At 38.3% G+C, this 13,452-nt stretch overlaps 1 protein-coding gene across 1 annotated transcript in view; it reads right to left on the bottom strand.

Annotated features, from left to right (window-relative positions):
- Positions 1 to 13,452, bottom strand: part of LOC108033591 (fibronectin type-III domain-containing protein 3A) — a 260,877-nt gene that overhangs the window by 219,967 nt on the left and 27,458 nt on the right. The gene's annotated exons all lie outside the window — the stretch shown is intronic.

Genomic DNA, 13,452 nt, shown 5'->3' with positions numbered 1-13,452 from the left:
AAACTACTTTTCTTTTCCTTGGGTAATAAAACTTCAAATGGAAAAATTTTGGTTCTACATCTTTTATTTTGGAGTCTTAAATTCATTGGAAACTATTTTTCACAAAAGAAAAGGTAAATATATTTTTCTTTTTATTTCAATGAAAGATGAAGAAATTAACGTATTAGGTTATGTGTCAGAGGTGATATGTATTGAGGAGTTTTCAATGGAATCTTAAAAACTTGCTCAATGATTATTAAAAATAATTATATTTAATAAATTTAAGTTCTGTATTTTTTTGAAAGAGTACCTTAAACGTCGTCTTGAAAACTCACGAATACCACCTGAACACCGCCTGCAACTAATTTACTAATCCCTTTCCTAAGAACCTTTCACATGACCGGCCATAGATCATCTGTGGAACATCTAACAGCTCTTTCATTGTAGCTGTTGTCAGGCCTCATAGATCATGATTCTCCTCCCGGATCGTGGATCGTGTATGCTGTTGACAAGCAACTGTCACCACCAGCGGCCCAGGCGCCATATTGTTGGGGCTCCACTTCGACTTCCACCTTTACCTATGCCTTACCTCAACTCCATCTGCGAGTTCCGAGTGCATCCTTTTACCTTGGGCCTCCAACAGCATGGCAGGCAATTTCCACACACAAATAAGCCGCCAATTTGCCCCCTCTATAGGGCAGATAGTCCATAGACCAGACGACCGAAACAAGGCAAGCGAAACCCGCCAGACACTACGTCAACTCCGAAGACACGTGAACACGGGTACTATGGGATAGTTCCTAAAAAGTATAGATAAAATATTCATAAAAGTAATGAAATTATAAAATTAATATATCATTATACCACTTAGTTGGAAGCCTAATTTTTAATGGTTTTTTTCTACTTTTGAATACAATCATTGTAAATATATTATTTTCTATACACCTAAATATTCACTTCAAGAATCTGTAGGTACTTATCACATTTTTTTAGGAAAGTGTTTTTAAAAATCAATTTGTTAGGTATTTATCTTTTCAGTATTTTGTTATCAAAAAAATTGAATTATATGTTTTGGATTTCAAATTATTTTATATGTATTTGTATATAATTAAACTATTCTTGTATATTCCTAACAGTTCATAGAAATTTCAATCTTCTTTTTAAACCCACAGTGATGGGCTGAAAAAAAGCTAGCTCTTCCTCCGATGAGTCCCTGATTATAAATCAGTTTGCGCGGCTTTTAATAAATTGTAATTGAGTCGCGAGTCGCGACTGCAGCTCATAGATACATTTGTATCTGCTGTTTAGCTGCTTAGTTCGCCGGGGCTTGTATCTTTAGCTTTTGGCTGCGATTGCGATCGCGTGTGGGAATGCAAAGGCGAAGATTCGCAGGCGAATCTCGAGCTCAAGCCTCGAGCCTCGAGCTTCGAGCTCCGAGGGACCTAGGCCCATACGATCCGATTCGAAGCGATCCTTATAAAGCAGGCTGCTGTTAAGTTAACCCCTCTGCACGTTGTATACATGGCACTTTGCCGGCTGTCGCCACTTCGGTTGTTGGGTTGTTTGGTTGCTTGGTTGTTCGGCCGTTTGGTTGTTTTTCGTTGTTCGGCCGCTCAGAACCCCCGCCCATGGCCCTCATCCAGCCTCATGCTCGAAAATCACGTAATGAAAAATGTTTTGTGCGCAATTTTTCTTTTCATTTGTTTCGTGCCTCTCCAGCCTGCGAAAAGGAACAAAAATAATGGTAAAAGATGGAAAAAAGACTGTTTTGTTTCGCTGTTTGTGTGTGTCGAGCAGCAATAAAACCCATTGAACACGAGTTGCTTTCGAGGCAACATGAACAATTAATGCAACATATGTTAGCGGGCCGCTGAAACCGCAAAGCGAGATCTGCAGTGCGATGATCCTTTATGCATTTAATGGCCTTCCAAACAAATCGAATTAGTTGCCAACGCTCGGGGCTGGCAACACGCGAGCGGAACTAGCCAAATAGAACTGCGGAATTTGATTCAGAGTGTGTCTGAATGTCCCATGGGAACTTAGGATACACTTTGGAATTTTTGAAGCGTGTCAATTTAAAAATATATATACTTTTTTGTCCCTAAATCTCCTATATTTTTGACAGCTTTTTTTTAGAATATTTATTTAAAATGTCTAAGAACTAATAGTTCATTCCTCAGAGATTTTAGATAGTTTAAGAAATATTTAACATGCATTATGTTCTTAAAGTTGTAATCAAAAATATTCGATTAAAAGAAAGATTTTCTAGAGAATTTTTAACCATAAAATATGTCTTTCTAGAATTTACTTCTTAACGATTTCAATAAAACATAAAATTAAAAAAATATTTACCTAATTTTATGATCCCCAGAGAGTGTAAAATATTCAAAAAAAATTTACATCTATGTTTTTTAAGGTAATGTTAGCATAGCCTACTAAACACCATTTTCCATCAACCTCCTGCCAAAAGTGTATTCGAAATTAATTTCGTAACAAAGATTAGAGGTTACGCCCCCAAAGTATCTCTCTTGTTTCCCCGTTAGCTTCCCCATCCTGCTCTAATAGTTACAACTAGAGTTTTTTCTAATTGAAACTTTTTTTTTGCAATCGGCAAGCAGAAAATAGTTCGATCGATTGCCGAGATACGAATTAACCCAGCAGATACGCAGGCTGCAATCACACCGATAGCCAGTGCATATGAAAAATTGTACTTTTAATTGTATCTTCAGCCTATGGGCCATGGGCTATAGACCAATGGACCGGGTCCCAGATCCCAGATCCAGCTCGCCCCATCGCTTCTTTAATTGCTTCGCATTGGAGGCGAGGAGAACTCGTATTTGTTTTGAGACTTTTGGGCGGGCAATTTATGGCTTATCATTATTTGTGCTTTTAATTTCGGTCTTCCTTTTCCCAGGTGGGTGTGATGAGGGCGGAGGAGGGTTGAATGAAGTGGACTGGGCTGGGATGCCTGGTGAGCAGGTGCATTCTCCTGGGTTATGGGTCAGCGAGGAAAACGGTAATGCTTTAAGGTATGCCAGATTTTGAGGCGATAAGGCAGGTGCTTAAATCGGGAGGAAAATGGGAATATCTTGAATTTAATAAATTAAGTATCTTATTATTTGTATAATAGATTATTATTTTAGTAAATTTGTTATATATTTGGTTTTGGCAATTGTACTGTCTGGCGGGTATGCCAGAATTTTATCTGCTTAATTTAGAAGAATAATATAAGGATCTTTAGTTTAATAATTAAACATGTTTATTTTTATTTTATTTTATTTTATAATATTTTTTTATTATTTTTAAAGTATAATATTATTTTATTATCCTTAACTTAATATTTTAAAGAACATGTCACCATAATCCCAAGTACCAAAAATCAACAAGAATTATCATTGTAGAAAAGTGGGACCCATAACAACAGAGTTCCGTGATTTTCCCTGAAAGACACCTAATATAATCCCCTCTTTATAGGGATGCCCCCTCAAACAGCACGACATCGACAGGTGCTTCTGTTGCTGTTTAATTTACCTCCATACATGGGTCTTGCGAATTCTTTGTCAATTCGAATGCAATTTTAACAGAAAAAACGAGAACAGAGAAACCCGCAGAAGCCGCAACCAAAATCCACGGGGCCCAAACAAAAAAGATGGTTCTTTGTTACTTGAAAGCGGAGCATAATGGGTAGTAGGGGCAGAAAAAGAAGAGAAGAAATTATTTCATAAATCCTTGAGTGGCTCTCCGGCGATTCTAATGCACTCAGGCAAGAAACAAGGAGCACTGCCTTTGTGTGTTACTGAAGGGATAACTACTTATAAATGTGGCAACAACATGCAACTATCTCTGGAAAAAAAAGATTAGCGAAAGGCTTACATAACATACGTGGATGCGGTTTGATTTTTTTCGCTCTCGCTGGCAGCTGACACAGATACAGATACTTTGCGAACTATCCACCGAATGATTACAGCAATCTTTGTGAATCTTTTTCGGCTGAAGGAGCGCGCCAGCATGCCGGCTGACAATTCAAGTGGAATTCTCTTTTTATTTTCATATTTCTTTTCAGTTTTCTTCGCTTTCGTAGTAGTAGTAGTTGTTATCCGATATTATTTCGCTAATTCGATACTTTTATCTCAAGCAAACGGGTACCTACCCTCTCTCTTTGTCCTTCCTTTGCATAAGTTTTCATAATTTTTCTTATTATGATAATTTTGCTGGCGAAAAAATTAATATAAATTTTATGTGAATGCAATCTGATCCGTTATTTATGTGCCACATAATATAGTATGGTCTGCGGGTCGGTCCTTGTACAGAGGACCGAATATAAACCGTTATGTGGGCGCAGACCACACATTATGTTAATCATAATTTCACATCGTCTTTTTTTATATCATCTTTATTTTTCATTGCCCCTTATTTTTGTGATTTACAGTTTCTGAGGTCGCAGACAGGTGACAACAGCTGTCGGGGGGCAACAGTTGGTGGGAAGATTTAATTTTAAGTGAGCCGGGCGAAAGGAGATTTATTTAAGGGTTAAATTCTATCACTAGTATATTCATACTTTAGTTTTTATTTTCATTATGAGTTTTTCTTTACCTATATATTTTTTGCCCATGAAGTTTCTATGTGCCCGCATGCTGGGGAACTCGAAGATTTGCATCCGCTAAACTCAGACTTCTGGATTCATTCTCAGCCTCTTCCGGCTCAAGAAAACAAACCGCAACTTGTGCACGTTTCCCTGGCATTCATACGCCCCCACACATCCCATTCCCCCCGGATTATTCCTGTTTAATTTCGCAGCAGCACAATATCCATATCCTTCCTGCTTAGCCGCCGGCTTGCGGGTGGAATATTGGAGGAGCGGAGGTGGTGGCAAGTCGTGGGGATTCCTTGCCGGAGAAAAGAAATTGTAAATTTTCTTAAAGGAAGTATGAATTACGGGCACTTTTTCTGCCTTTTGTTGGAGAAGGTCCTTCCGCCACTGCTCCTTGCAGTTTCTGTGTCCTGCTCCATCAAACAATGTCTATAACTAGATGTGTGGCAAGTGCGGGAGTGTGTAATATATATGGTTCTGCTGAACTCCTATAGGTGGGAATAAGGTCTGAGCTTGCATGGGGATACAGGGTGTCAGGCTAGAGAATTTTAAGGATATACTTGGGATGGCTATATATGATGAAAAATAATTTAAAATATATTTTAGAACTCTTAAATATATTTTAAATTAAAAAAAGTTGTTTAGGTAGGACTTTTACTTATAGGGATAAAGGAACACATTTTTTTGGTACTAAAACTTAAATATAGTAAACACTAGGTAATATTTTATACTATTTTGGTCCTCTTTTATTTTATTTTAATTTTAAGAAGCACTTAAAATAGTTGGATCCTTTGTTTGTACCACGAGAATAATTTATTTTAGTCAGTAATCTTAAAAATAAGGTCATATTTAGATAATATCTTCAGGATCCTGTATATAACTTTGCTCACACATCCAAGCATCTCACAAGCCCACACACCCATTGTCGAGTAGCAGTTAGTTAGTTTTTGTTTGAGTAAAATCAACGCCATATTGTAGACATTGTTAAGGTTTTTGAAAATTTTATAATTAATTTTCTGGTTAACATGTTTTTCATATGTGTAAATATGCGCACAATCCATACAATGCCGGGCGGGGGGATAGCCCCCTTCTGGTTGCCGGGCAAAGTTCAGGAAGTGTGTTTACAAAGAAAAGCCTTTTGTACAAGTATCAGATTCCTGTGCTGATTAAAGAAGCACCCAACAAAGGATCTGGGCGGGGGAACTACGGACTGGCAGTAGCTAGAACATCTTCCCAAGCGAGAATATTTATTAAAAATTTAAACATTATAAATGATTTGCCACATGCTACTCATTGCCACGCTCATATCCTGTTTTAGTTATTTTTTTCTGGCTGGGGAGAAGGGTTTGGCTTAGGGAAGGGGAACTGTTTTCTTGTGGCGCCATGACTTTACAGATCCCGAGACTCATTGCTATATTAACCATTAAGGCATTTTAAATCCAGACGCCGTTCCCCCTCGCTTTTAAGTTTTCAACGTCATTTACTTCGTTTCAATTCAATTTGAAATTCAAACTCTTTTTGGCGGCTGCCGCTGCTTCTGCCGTTGATGTTCCTGACTCGGGACTTATAAACTGAGTGAGTGACATGACCATGACGATATAGTAGTAGGTAGCCAAACTGCTGACTCACCGTATTGGCGGGACTGCCAAATGGCATTATTGTAAATATCTGGAAGATGTTTCTCGGTTTTTCTGTTTTCGGTTTTCTGGCTTTTCTTTTTTATCCATTGTACGCGAGTTCAACTCTTCGATGCTTCGGTTTCCTCCTCAGTTGTCCTTTTATTTTTTTCTTGCCGTCATCCAGTCATGTGATCCATCTTAATTCTTTCGGCATTCGTCATTGGGTTGTTTTTTTTTTGCTCTTTTGAAAATCCACTGCGCCATTTCCACACTTGGCTCTGCATTTTAATTTGTCAGCGATTTTCTTTTCAATTTTATTTTCCCCGACGATTATGTTGCATAGTATTGGGCGCCCTGCCAGCCTCTGATCGATGACGTTTTTATTTGCCATATGCGAGTGAGAGTGTGTGCCTGATGGATGGCTTTTCGGGGGGAGGGGTGGCGCTCCTTTGGGCCAACATTTAATTTAAATTGAAAGTGTTGCCGGCAAGTGAAGGGCCAATAAAAAATATGTCAAAATGTCTGGGTGGCAAATAAAATGTTTAATTTTACTGATCCAATGTTGTTTGTAGTAATGCAAAATATAAAATTAAAACTCACTGATAAAAATATATAAATAATATAAATAAATTGTTTATGGTCCAGAAATATATTTCCGCCCCTTACTAACAAAATATAGTTCATATATATTTTGAAACCAAAATTCCAATTTCTATTTATTTTGATTTAAAAGCTTTTAAATGAAAGTATTAAATAATTGTAAAGCCAAGTATAAAAATGTTCGGTTTTTTTTTCTCTCATTATTGTTTTTATTAACCTAAGATACATAGTTCATCTATAGATGCTTCTACTTCTGTATCAAAACCTTTTTAATTCGATTAAAAAAATGAAATATTTTTAAAATTGATAAGGTAAAACATTTTGTTTCCACTAAAAATATAGTTTATGTCGATTTTTAGATATTAGATAGTATCTTATAGATACAACAATTTGAAATAATTTTTTTTCTAGTCCAGTTCCAAATAAACTGGAATCGTTATAAGTTCCTAAGCTACCAATTCATGGATTTCCATTTTGTTTGCCCAACCAAGTGACTGAGACAAGATGAACTGGCAAGTGGGCTGCGTGCCAATATATCACGATTATGTCAGTCGCTTGTGTTTGTTGCCCAGCAGGCGGTCACTTTTAGCCAGCTGAGGCTTAGGAGGGGTTTCCAAGGGGGTTTCCGGGAGGGGCTCTCAAGAGGGGTTCCCCCGGGGGAGGGGGCTCCCCGGTTGGGGACTCGAGATTTGCGTGCGCACGCGTACAGCGCCAAAACGAATTAAATCTGATGCACCAGCAAATGATAATTCAATTTTTTTGTGCCTACTGCCGGGGAGGGTCTCTGTAGTACCTGGGAATCTGTAGATTCAATTTGTCCAACTGTTTTGCCCCCACAGACCAACAACACACACGCACTCCAATTTGGCAAGTTGGCAGTTCGATTTGCGACCAAATGAGGAATCTCTACAGGACACGCAACCCGAGATCAAATGGGGGATAACACCCCCCACCACAAAAAGGGAACTGAAACTGATGATGTCAAAGTGTTGCAGTTGATTTTGATTTTCTGGCGAATCATTGGAGTAATCTCTCAGCTGCTGTCAGTTGGCCAACCGATTGAATGAATGAAGGATAAACTCACACACATTGCGCAATTGTTGGGCAATTTATGCAAACAGATATTCCCCTTTTCCCAAACGATTTCCTTTTCTTTCGGCGTTTTCGCCTGTCAAATTTGCCAAATCACGATGACGTATCGCTAAAGCACGCTTGACATTACCGTTTTTTGCCATCAACCCGAAAGGGTTGCATACTAATTTTCTGAAAAAAGGGATAGGGGTCCATTTTCCTATGGCTGCCAAGCGAGGCGAGAGATAAGGATGCGTTCGCACAGATTGATTCGGGAATTTGATGGGACCTTAAGGTAATGGGAAATGAGTTTAATCTGGTTCGGAAGTTTTTAGAAAGAATACATAAAAAAGGCTGAGATATTATTTTTTGAACAATATTTAAAGTTATATTATAAATAAAATATGCAGTATTTATATCATTCATTCAAAATTTGTGGAGAAGAAACCAATTTAAAACGTGGAGAATCTAAGATATTTTTAAGTCTGTATTATATTTTTATAGTAAATATTTCGACTTATAAAACTAGATAATTTTTAGAAAACCTTTATTAAATATTCCGCATTCTTACTATATTTTTTTGATAATAGATTTATTATTTATCAAAAATAATATTACAATCCTATCCAATTCAAACCTTCACAAAATGTAATATTTAAAATAATTATGTAAATTATGTATGCTTCAAAAATTATTAAAATACAAATTAAGTAGAAAATCATTTTCGTATTTTTAATTTATTCGGAAATTTTAAAACAGAGAACCAATTTACAAACATCCTTATCATATTCAAATTCTAATAGACATTTAGGCTGAGCAAATTAAACATTAAAATCGAAATGAAATAAAGAGCTCTCTCTTCCGTGTTCATACCATTTGTAATTCAAACAATCCAATGATCCTAACAACCGCCCCAAAGCAAAATCCCTCCCTTTCCTAAATGTTTACAAACGAAATGAGGAATTGCCTTTGGGGGACGGATGGCTAATGGGGCGATATTTAACGATTGGCCGCGTAGTGTTTATTTGTGCATCTAAACATTTTTAATGGCAAATCGCAAGCTCCATTCGAGAACAGTTCCAGTTGCCTGCCCCGAAGTCCAAATCGAAATCCCACCCAGCGTGGGTGATTTTTGATTTTAATGATACACGGGGCAAGTATTTTTTGAGTTATTGCACATATAGTGCGCACAGTGCGTAATAAAAATCCTCGCACCAGTCCCTCTTTCCCCGTGTGTGTGTGCCGTAGTGTAGTTTTTATTGTTCCTCTGACGATTTAATTAAATTTCCAAAGCGTGCCGCCAGTCGATGTGATGTTGATGCTGATGCTGATGCTGTTAGTTGGCCATTTAGTTGCAGCGTTTTATTTGTTTGCTTTAGGCGCGTCGTCATCCCCGTCGCCCTCTTAATTCCTTTCGATTCGTAGACCCCATTCCAGTTTTAGTCCCGCTTCTAATATGATTTCACACGTTTCCCCTGGTTAGCGCAGGGCGTTTTGCCTTTAGTGCCGCAATCAAAAGTTCGGCAAATGTTTATGCACATTCCTCGGTGACCACAAGTCTTTGGCAATTTGTTTGTTATTCCAGTTGCCATTTTTTTAGGTTTATGATAGGGTCCGATGGTGAATTTTAGTGTTTTATATGGTGTTTCTTGATGCTTTTACAGGTTGGGTATCAAAGTTCTTCTAAAATACATAGACCAAAGTAATTGTTTTAACTTTATGCATTAAAAATTGGATTACTGTTCCTATTATATCATTATTAGTTACAAAATCTGTTCTTCGATGCACTAAATCATAAATTATTATTTTTGGGGTGTTACATTTCCCCCATATCTTTCCAAAAATATTCAATTTTGCCCACTTATGGTATTAACATATCAACCTCGTTTGGTGTAGCTCCTCATCCACATCCCATCCAAAGCCATATAATTCATAGAGCCACACACGTTTCTTCATTAAAATCCACGTGTTTATTTGTTTAAACTAACCTTTTATGGCCCAGTGGCGCTACATCTAGCCGCAGACACACAACTACATCCACCTAAATGCCGGGGCGTCGGGGTTATCTATATCTATCACATCGGTCCATATAGAGTCGCCTCTGCTGCTGACAGCTAATTGAATTTAATTGGTGCGAACAGAAATTTACACAAAATATAAACAAAACTTTCTTGTTCTTGTTGCTGTCGTTTTTTGTGTAGCATAATTTTATGAGTTGTTTATTTCGTTAAACAAGAATAACCTTAGCTTGTTATGGCACATTTTTATTGTCGCTTGTTTATGAATAAAAGCAAAGGCAAAGCGGAGTGGAGCCAAAGCTAAAATACGAACACCAAAAGCTGAAGTCTTTTATTTTGGAATTCAAAATAATTGTGGTCAGACGAATTCACGATCTGGGCGTTAAAAATCTATAAACGAATGTCGGCTCCGCACGAAGCTGACTGGGAATTTCCTTATATACCCTGTAAAAAATCAAGGGGTGTAGTAAGAAAGTTGAGATGGTAAATGAAGGCATATCTATTGGATCTACCTTAGTTTATTTAACATTGAATTCATTTTTTCTTTTATTAAATACGTTATATGATATAAGAAAGTTTAATCTAATACTACTTATCTTTTACGTTAATTCTTAAGTGGTAGAGTCTATTAAAATTTGGATTGAGGTATGGTAATCTATATACTCCATATTGTGCGTTAGTTAAATTCGGATTGTGTTATGGTGAAGTATACACAGAAGTATCTAGTATCTAGTTGTAGTAAAATCTATAATAAAATAAAGGGTATTTAAAATTCGTCAGCCTTAACCTGGGAATTATGTTACCAACTTCTCCCACAAGACCCACTCCATATGGTGGCGCCACTTGGCCATGGTCCAGGCCCGATGATCATCATCTGTAAATCATTTTGTGTGACAACCCGCTGACAATTGGACGAGAAAGATCTTCGAGGAGAACAACTGGAGGAGGAGACAGCTCAATTCGGATGAACCGGTACCGGTGGCTCACGGGTCGAGTTCTCAAGTTCTCGAGTTGTCTAACGAAGTCCCTTAACGACGACTGCCTTGTACGGACTCATATACGAACATAAAGTCGCGTGGCTTATTTAAAATTAACAAAGCAATAAAAATGCAAACTCAAGGCAACCGGAGGACGATAATAATGTGGGTGAGAGCAAGGAGAACGGGGAACCTGGAATGGCCTGCAGTAAAGTAAGTTCGTTGTGGGGGTAAACCAAATTGAGAGGTCTCAGCCGCAGCCTGGGATACTTAGTCATTCTAATCTCGAGCCCAAGTAAGTTTCCAAGGAAATCTCTATCGATCCCGGCCAGCTTATCATATCGCGCTGGCTAACAAACCCAAATCCCTGACCACTCCACATGTAGTTTCTTATCCCAGCCATCATCGCTTTTTCGACCTGGCCAAAACAATGCAACGCGCAATCAGCAACACTTCATCGGCCACCAAAAAAAAACACACTAAAAATATATAAGGAAAAAGAAGTGAAACCACAGCAAATAAACAAAAGGACACAGCGCGTAATGAGGGCGAAAATATCTTTATTTAAAGAGCCACAGACTGGCTTCCTTGGAAGACAACAGAAGTCCCTGACTTCGGAGACGGAGTCGGAGTCCCTGGTGCAAGGCAGCATATTTGTCATTCGCAGGGAGCTCCAGGCGGCGATATGGCCCGGGGCAATAATCATGAACAGATCTTGTAGACGCCGCCGTGGACCAAATGCTCCTTAATTAGATGAGGCGACAAGCCAAGAGCCCGGCAGCTTTGTCCCTCGTCCTCGGTCTAGGAACACGATCAACGATATATTCAAGTAATATGCACTTAAGAAAATGAATATGGTTTTAAGGATTTAAGTTTTTCATAATCGTTATATTAGTAGTAGGTTTGTAGTAGAAACAGCGATCCTATCCCGGGAAACAATCTTTTTCTCTGCCGTTGCTCTGCTGAAACAAGCACAGAATACATACCATAAACGGTCACACAAGCATCCTTAAGCACATCTGGTAACACTGCCCATTGTAAACCATTACTTATACTTCCAACATCTGTTTAAAAGTTTTCCGCATTTAGAGTAAGCACTACATTTGTCATCACCGATTTTTCCCTGTGCATTTCGACTTTGGTTCTGTTTTGGGGTATACTATGGAACGATGGCCAAAACAATGCCGTGTTTACAACTTGTACGCTATGCAAGTGGCATGCCCAAGCCCACCACTCCCTTCCCCATGCCCATCTTACAACCCATATCCCCTAAAGCCAACCGAAATCCATGCCCTTTAGGCCCTTAACTCGGAGTCTGGGAAGCTGAGGCTGCCTGGCCCGGCCAAGTCTCGACTTCTGCCACTAATGGCATATTTTGCATTCCAATAAGGCATTGCGCCAATTGCAAATAATTTCCGAGTGTATAGTCAGCTTAATAAGATCACGATTCCCAGATAAGCCGCCTAGATAGCAACTAGGACTCCAGCAGGCTCCAAGGGTTTGCATTTGGTTAGCAGAGGTTAGGGTAAGTGTGGGAGATCCAGACAAACAGCGTATTCATAAGGAGGAAATTCCCAGTTGGCCAGAGATTATTAGATAAATATAGAGGGGATTTTAAGATATTTAAAGTGGGGGTTAGTTGAATCTATAATAAATAAATAACTTTAATAACTTTAATAATTGGGATTTATTCCAAAAAGCATTTGTATATTTTATTTATAGAGTTTACAATGTTTTTTAAAATTTACCTATATATTTCAATGAAATAATACACTAAAGCTTTCATCCTTTAAAATTTTTATAAATATTACTCTTATAATTATTCGTAATTTAGTATAATTTTCATCTATTTGTCAGGATTTTTATAGGTAAAGGGTATCATATCTTTATTATTAGGAAATGTTATATTGTACTCCCTATAGAGCATGAGCAAGTCATCGAACGGCTTGCGATTGCCCAAGAAACAATAACTTAATTTAGTTGTCTTACATCGTGTCGTTGTCGTCGCCAGTCGAGGCAGTCGCGCCAGACACCCCCGATACGGGTCCTTGTGGCCACAGTTCACTGTAGTGGCAACCTTTGCATGGTGGTATGTCAGCGATTCTGTAAACAGGGGCGACACACGGTCCTCAAGGGGGGAAGTCCAGTCCGTGGTGGAGTACGCATATGGATCGCGGTTCGGTTTGGCTTTTCGGAGTCGCGTATGTAGCGCCAATTACACAAAAGCCAGCTTAAGTAGTTGCAACTCTTGGGGCCTCTGTGGCGAAATCTGTAAATCTGAGCAGGGGCCACAAAAAGCGGGGAAAATCGGCAAAGAAAAAACCACCGCAAAATGCCATTTGACCAAGATGGGTCCGAGATGATAAAGCGACCGATTCGCCCAGACGTGGGCGCCAAACAATTCAATGCAAAAGGGGCAATTAACCAGAGGGAAGGCAACCGATATACGTAAAAAAGCATAGGATTATAACTCATTTCTTAAAAAAATCGTAGTATTCAAGAATAATTTTTAAAATGTAGTCAACATAATATCGATTTTACATTTAATACTGATATGTTATGTTATTTTATGGACTTTAAGCATCATATTTTAAATA

Source organism: Drosophila biarmipes, chromosome 2L, assembly GCF_025231255.1.
Source record: "Drosophila biarmipes strain raj3 chromosome 2L, RU_DBia_V1.1, whole genome shotgun sequence".
Lineage (NCBI taxonomy): Eukaryota > Metazoa > Arthropoda > Insecta > Diptera > Drosophilidae > Drosophila > Drosophila biarmipes.
This window is presented reverse-complemented; position numbering and strand designations above follow the sequence as displayed.